This window comes from Drosophila simulans, chromosome 2R, assembly GCF_016746395.2.
Source record: "Drosophila simulans strain w501 chromosome 2R, Prin_Dsim_3.1, whole genome shotgun sequence".
In the NCBI taxonomy this organism is placed as follows: domain Eukaryota; kingdom Metazoa; phylum Arthropoda; class Insecta; order Diptera; family Drosophilidae; genus Drosophila; species Drosophila simulans.
Window position 1 is genome coordinate 14206123 of NC_052521.2, and position 8227 is coordinate 14214349.

Sequence of the window (8227 nt, forward strand, 5' to 3'; positions counted from 1 at the left end):
GTCCCCTCCACTTGATTTCCCATCATTTTGGCCAAAAACATGCAAGCCGTTGGAAGCGAGAGGAAAATGCCCGGGAAATGGGAAACTCGGTAGCTTGCGTGACCCGAGTGTAAGAGGTGATAAATAACTGCAAAATGTAGACATCAGCGGCAGTAAGGGCTCCGTTCAGCTGGTCTCCCATTCATGGGTGGGACAAACAAAGTTGTTGGACAAACACGGTAAGGGCTTTATGAACTTGGCCCGGCAGCTAATAGGCCGACAATTGGCCAAGTTAGCGGGGCTAACGAGTTTTCGGACTATGGACGCCCCAAGATGAATGAAATGCAATTTTCTGATTGCGCCCAGAGCATCCCGAGGGCCTTGGTTCGCTTTTTCCACACCCATATCCAACCATTTCGTCCTTGGCAGTCATATGCGGAGTGGAGATGTACATGTGCAGATACTGGGGGCAATAACAGAAGAGAACAGAACGTCATGAATGCGAAATGCGCTGGATTGAGATATATTTTAGAATGCAACCGGGCTATTGTCCTTGCCTCGTCCTTGGCTAAAAATAAACACAAATGTAAATATGCTGCGGGTAAGACAAAGCCAGCCACAACAATCGCAATGACAATCACTATAATAATAACAGTGCAGACACAAAGTGCTTGTTAAACAATTCCGCAGTAACTGCAGAACATGAATGAGTGAGTGAGTGCGCAAGTGAATGCGTGAGTGAATAAGACAGAGCTAACGAGCTATGCATAAGCAAAATATCTCAAAATGGTCAGGTAATAACAGTGCTTAACACTAAATCAAACCCACAACACACAATTTCATTCGTGTCAAACATATTCAAGAAGATAGTTACTTTCGTTTCGGTTCTGCCCGATAAATTGTTTCGCGGTAATTCCAAATGAATGCCCCAAATTTGACAGCTTAATTGAGCTGCACCGGTGTACTTGACATTTGGGTATTCGTATTCGTGGACACAGCAATAAATTACTAACGACCTGTGACACGTGGTGCGCTGTAACTATCGAAATGAATTGGAAAACTTAAATTAAATTGGGCAACAGCTAGAGCGGTAGTATTATTTTATGTAATTTCAACTATGAAGTTGGTAAACTCTATAGAGAACAACCTTCTTTTAATGGGTAATTCACATCCAGCAAAATCTGTAACCGTTCTTTAACTTATATTAACTTAAAGTACTCTAATATAAGGATACAACATGAATTTAAATCTGCTCAGCAGTTCAAATAAAAATAGAAGAGATACACTCATTATAATCTTCCACAATGATGAGCAATTACCAATTTAGCAAAATGACATACTATATATCACAATTAATTGAAGCAATATTACGAGCCATATTTATTCATCTGTTAAAACCGCGCAACTCCGGCACTCGCATTTCAAACGAAATATATATAAAGAAATTATTAGAAGACTTATTTTTTGTTGCTATCGGGCTTATGTTAATTGAGTTAATTACATTTTGAGAGCACCTTTTTTCTCTTTGATTAAAAAAGCTGGGCGCGTACTTATGGAATTCAATTTAAAAATTATAGGTCCGCAGGACTTTCGCTAGAATCAGAAAACTTTCCATGGAAATGCGTCCACATTTTTGCTTTCGATTAGAGCACTTAGTTTGTTCATGTAAATGCGAGCTGAAAGCGGCAAAAATTTCACATAATCCACAAACAGGCAGCCGGAAAAACAAACAATGAACTAGGAGAAAATCCAGGGGCAGAAGCGACAGGCAGGACTCCAAGGATAACTGCCGCCTGTCCGTGCATATTTTATGAGTTCCACAAGTGGTCAGCAGGGGAATGGGAATGCGGAGCGGAGCGGAGAGAGTGGAAAGCAGCCCTAAGCTTTTAATTGGCCACGGAAAATCGAGGCCAAGTTTTCCACTGGGGGTGGCAAATGTGAAAACTCTGGAACAAATTTCCGAAACAAAATACGCATTTCATCAGCGAGCGACAATGTGAAGTCGTTCCCCCAGTGAAGTGCTCAATAAACTAGTAAATGAGATATTCCCACAGTCGTTTTTCAAACCATCAATCCATCCATTCATCCAGTCATTCAACCCAACTTCCCACCTTTTTCATTTTAACCGCCCACGCAATTGATTGACTTCTATATTTTTTGGGTGCCTTTCGTCTATTAAATTCCTCGCAAACAAAATTAAACCAGAAGATCATTATTTTGTTATGGCTGCACATTTGATAAATATAAACAATGTTCCGATGGCAATTTATGGTAAAATTAAAAAATAATGTTGACCGGAACCCGGGTAGATATTTCAATAAAATACGAATATTTATATTCTCTCAGAAAAGATATAAAGTCATATTTAATGTCTTATTTATTAAGACCTGCGGATATTGTAGCTGATACAAGTGTGGAAAAATACCTAACGTTATAACAAATATAAAGAAAAAGAATAGTAAATTTGCTAACCAAGTTAAATCCCTTTTTAAGATAAATTTATTAAACATAGTAATACAGTTAATTAAATTTTCTTATCGAAATTTTTTATGAATTTATGGCTTAGAATTTATTAGAATTTAGAAAAGCTCCGAATTTATTTGAGTTGTCGAAAAAGTTATTTATAGCTATTTCTCATAATTACGACAAGGTAGTTGAAATACACATATTAAAAAGCCTAATTTATACAAGCATCGGTGGTTCAGTGGTAGAATGCTCGCCTGCCACGCGGGCGGCCCGGGTTCGATTCCCGGCCGATGCAAACTAATTTTTTTTTATCCTTATTTAGCTTAGGTATTAACAAAATACCTACGAAAGCCGAAACACCCACGAAAATAAGAGAATTTGGTCAGCCCATTACCATAAATACAAATGAATATTATCGTCGTTTATATTTATACAAAAATCAATCAATTTTTATGTGATTTGCTACATGAAAGCTAGATTACTCATACGCCCCGAGTGCTGGTGGAGAAGAAAAATAGCAGAAAGTTCACAAATTACCAGCTGAGGAAGGAGGTCAAGAAAAGTGAGAGGTCTTGGCCATGATTAAGTTTTTTTTTTCAACCTATTAATCATACGCCATGTTGGCCATTTAACAGTTTCTCACTTGTCATATTAAATTATGCTTTAAGCAGCGCGACGGGGATTAAATGTATTCATTATTCAGTAAGTGCACTCACTTAAGAGTAAAAGTGGAAAGAAAAGTAGCCAAAAAGAATAATGCAGAATTTCCATCGAGTGGGAAAAGTTTTCATCGATTGCCTGCGAACTTGTAAATTATCGGAAACTTTGTAACCGCAAAAAATTGAATAATTATGCAGAAGCTCTTCAAGATGCAATGCAAAAGTTGGCGCTTTCATGCACACACACTCTCGTTGCTAACTTACTGTCTGTAAATATTTAAGTAAGAATCTTGTGGCAGCCACATGAACATCGGCATTATCAGAGTGAAAAGTGCGAGGAAGGAGCACTCCTTGAGCGTTGGCATAAATATTTAGGATCCAACATCCTGGCACACGTGCATGTGATGATGAGAAACCAACTGGGGCGACGGAAAATTCTCATACGAGCTGCCAAATTACACTTTACGCGGATATTACGCATACGACGTGGTGGCATCGCTTTAAGTTGCACAAATTTGCTGGATAAATACGTGCGAAGGACACAATTCTCGAGAGCATACTAATTTTTTGATATTTAGCGTATTTATTCTTATTGAATTAATCCTTCAACTGTTGCTGCTGCGTTCTTACTGTCAATTTTATTTGGCTCTCATGGCATATTAAGTGCCAGCAATTTACCAAAACGAAGCATGCAACCCGGGCAGCCACATTCAAAATGGGGGCTTCACGGGTGGCAGAGGGCGTGGCACACACGAGAGGGGCGTTGGGTGGGCGTGATAATGAGCTGCAGTTTGTTTTGAGTCATGCGCTGGGCGGGGCAAAAAAGGAAATTTGCTTCGTCTATCCAAAGTTAACGAAGCAACATTTCATCAGACTTTCTGTCGAAATGAAATCCGTGTAATCCAGCCTTAAATCAACTCAATAAGCGAAAAAGTGCCGGATCTCAGGCACTCGGTATCAATTGTAACCGCTAGCCTTTTGTTGGCCATTCTTAATGTGGTTAACCACAGTAAGCTAACCTGTTTTCATATGGTATTAAAGGATTTTCTTTAAGTGCTTTGTGTGCTTTAATATTGCTCATAAAATGCACTGCCTTTTGTAGACTACAGAAAAATTAATAAGTAATATTAATCAGGGTAATGGAAATCCATCATATTTTTTAAAATATTAAAATCTATTTTCTAGAACTTAAAGAAATTATCAAATATTTAGAATCGATTGTAATTAGGAAATATTAAAACTTTAGTACATGCAAAACATTAATTTCCTGACATCTCTAATTAAAGTCAGACCGGAAAACTTTATAGACCATTAAAATTCTACTGCAATTACAAATGTAAAATCAATCCGCAAGCTGAATGTGAAAATAAGCCAGAAAAAGGGATGAGGCATGAAAATGCCCGCAGCAATTGGCACAAACCAAATGGCTCCACAGTGCCAAAAACCACAAAAAAAAATCGTGATAAAGAGGGAAAGCTGTGAAATGCTGGGAAACTGAGCAGGGAAATTCCAGCAAAAGTAGAGGAAACAGTGAAAGGAAAAGCAGAGGAACCAACAAGGGAAATGGATCAATGTCGAATGTCTGGCAACTTGATGGTAATTTGAGAGAGAGCTTATGCTCCCCATTGTAATTGTGATTTGGATTCGAAGAAACTGAAATGAACGGAAGCGGATAAAGGTTTAGACATGATTAAATTACGAAGCTTTGCCTAAAATCACAGGTAGGAAACTTAATTCAGTGCGTCGCACAACTGAGTAATAGTAAGCATTTTCTAAATATTGTCTAACATGAATTATTATTACTGGAAGTAGTAAGCCGAAAATGACACTCAATAACATTAATCTCCTTGTAATTTATCCCTTAGGAGTCCTTTTACAAACCCCAAACCAATCATTGCTGCATTGTTATGCATACATGTGACTTTTCCCCGTCGATACAGCATAGTAATTCATTTCACTTTCCCTGTTTTTACCCAGCACAATTTTTTATTTACTGATTTTCCTGTCGATTAAGCCCCACGGAATCAACACTGCCCAACAACTGGAACCCAAAACTGAACAAAGGGACATATGTGCATATATATACAACATACCCAAATCCAGTGGCAAATTGCAACATATTTGCATGTGCCACTTGCAACATTTACGATCGACTTACAATCATCGCTGGGGGACAAGAACAAAAACAAACAGCCACCGAAAATACGACAAAATTTTCCGCAGCAAAGTGGGAAATCCGCAAAAGGGAAAGAGGGGAAAGTGGGGAAAGTGGGTGAGTGTAAGGGTGAAAGCCATCGATTGCGTGCAGCGTTAAATGTCAGCCCGCAGCCAATTGCAGATGTCAACACATGTATGGCACAAAAAAAGGAAATGGATCCCCAACACAGTCACACATTTTGCGCCTAAAAATTGGCAGACATTTTCGCGAGCGGGTGAATTTCGGAAAATGTTGTGATTCATGCCCGCTTTTCCGGCTGTTCATTGCGTGTCGAATGCGTTCAATTACGAAATGCCAAAACTGTCCGGCGAATTCGTTTCAATTTCAAAGTACATTCCCAATCATTTTGTTCATTGTGCTTGCCTGTCAATCGCATTAATTAATTTATAATTATGTGCCGCCCACACAGGCACATCCACCACACAAAGGACAACTAATTAAGGCAAAGCAATTAACTTAAGCAGCGGCTAAGTCGGCTCACGAACCACTTGAAACTCCAATTGGGGGCGTGGCACGTCCACAATCTGTCTAATCCCATCGAGGGTCCAAGGTAATTTGGTCGAATATCACGATTTGCCTATTACTCATCCCACCCATGTATTCAATCTGCCGACTTTTCCTATTTGTTTGCACTTTGAATTAATTAAGCTGAATTTGATTTTAGTGATTGTGTCGCTTTTTCTCCTTTTGATTGCAAGCTGTTTAATGCAATGTAAACAGAAATAAATAAAGCTTTGGGCCGGCTGCCGCACAATCTTCTGTTTTCCTCCCACACTATGTTATATAATACGCTTTCCCGATGCTGATAAGACGGCGAGCTGAATACAAAAGAATTGGGGCAGATGAAGGAACAGCTCCATTATATACCAACCGAATTAGTGGATACTCTTCCTATTAAATTAAAGTTTGTAGTTGTAAATATATTTAAATAGAGTACAAAATAGCTCATAATATATATCCAAATTTATACCAGAATATAATAAAATTAAGAATTTAAAGCACCAATGCTTGAAATATATTTCACAATTCAAAGACTCTTTGTTAGGGTAACAAAAACAAAGCAAAAGACTACTGAAAGAATATTGGCCGGGGATTGTATTGTGCCTGCATAAAAAGTTTTTCATCGCAATCAAAGAAGCATTCCCGAAATAAAAACTTCCCGATTTTCCTTCTAAGAAATAAAAAAACAAAAGAATATGTCAATATATTTAAGGCCTCGATGGGAAAATCACTCTTCAGAACCACCCCAACTAAAAAAAACCCTAAATTTTTTAGCTCCCCTGCAAATATTTGCTCTTTTTTCCGGGGGGGTTAACGTATGGATGTGTGTATGGGGCATGATAAATTTTGAAAATTTATTTGAGCCGGTTGCAGCCACAGCATTTGAAGTGGTAACCATTACCAATGCCACGATGAATCCCCATTCTCCGTTTTTTGGTGTATAAACATTTGCATGGCAAATTTCTGAAGTTTCTTTTATTTCGTTTTTACATATTATTCGGTAAATGTTTTATTCATGCTGCCCCACAAAATCCCATTAACAAATTTACACATTTTCAATATTGAAAATGTGCTTTACTTTATGTATATTAAAAACAAACCGATAAAAACCCGAAAACCAAAAAAAAAAATATATATCTCTGAAGCAGAAAAATACTTTCAATTAAGCTATGTAAACAAAGTTTTTTGCCCGAACAAAAAAAAAAACTAAACGTGTGCACATGCTTGAGGCACTTATTTAAAATCTATTTTTGATTTTTTTGTGGCTGCTGTGTTCCATGCGCACATTTATTTGGTTTTTAATTATTTTAATTGAACGAAATATACAAACACATGATTTCCTTTGTTTTCGATTTTCCCTGTAAGCCCAAAGTCAGCGCAAAATCCTCTTAGCCTTCTTTAGTTGAGTGATAAGCGGCGCATTAGTGGCGAAAATTTATGGCCAACTCTCATGAGCCGAGTTGCTAATGCTGGGATTTCACAGCGATTTCTTATGGGATTGCTGTCGCGGTTTCGCAGATTGTTTTCCCTCGGTTACAACATCTTGTAATTTAGGAGGTAAAGTTCACAGATCACATATGTTGGTGGGAGTCAAGTTCTTTTACAAGATTAAAATAGACCGAAATGGGAGTTTTGGCACAGGTTAAACCGAATGCCACACAGAAAAAAATGGTTAAGCCAAAATTTGGTGACTAAATAACAAATATACTATTAAGCCATAGAAAAGTAATGTATTTTCTCTTTGGCTACATTCAACAAGTTATAATGAAAGACAACTTTTCATAGTAAGCCATAATAACTCGGCCAGGCTTAAACTGAACCTTCTGTCTTACCTTTTAGCTTTAAGTCACAAAGTCAGTGGGCTGCCACTCGAGACCCAGTGGCAATTGCATAATGGACACAGGTCCGTCCCTTTCATATGACCCAAAGATTAGGGAACAGGCACACACACAATGGCGTTCATGGGGCGTATGATTAATAAACACTTTTAGTTTTCGTTTCGGTCAAAATGGAAAACTTTTCTAGAGTCATAACAATTAACTTTAAAGGTTTAGACATAAATCCTTGCACAATTGTAGTCCTCACAAAACATACATGTGTATAATAGAACACGAAGAAAAAGGCAGAAAGTAAAAAGTAAAAGATGAATAATGAATGAGCCGCACGCGAGCAGAAACCAGGTGGATTGGGGGCGGGAAAATGTGGAAAAGCTCGACGGCCATGCATGAGTAACACTTGACATTGCCAGGGCGAGGAAAATGGGAAAAGGAAAACCCACACACACGCACTGCGCCCGAAGGGCAGCCGAAGGAAGCTCGTTTCTAGTGAATTATAATATGGCATGCAGATAAAACATTGAAAGTCAAAAGGCCCTGGGGGAACTACAATTAAGCGCACTGCCACC

At 38.3% G+C, this 8227-nt stretch overlaps 1 non-coding gene across 1 annotated transcript; it reads left to right on the top strand.

The window, feature by feature from the left end:
* The first annotated feature begins 2669 nt into the window (after positions 1 to 2669).
* Trnag-gcc lies at positions 2670 to 2740 on the top strand. The gene has a single exon. It is a non-coding gene; the product is annotated as a tRNA-Gly (tRNA).
* Positions 2741 to 8227: the final 5487 nt, after the last annotated feature.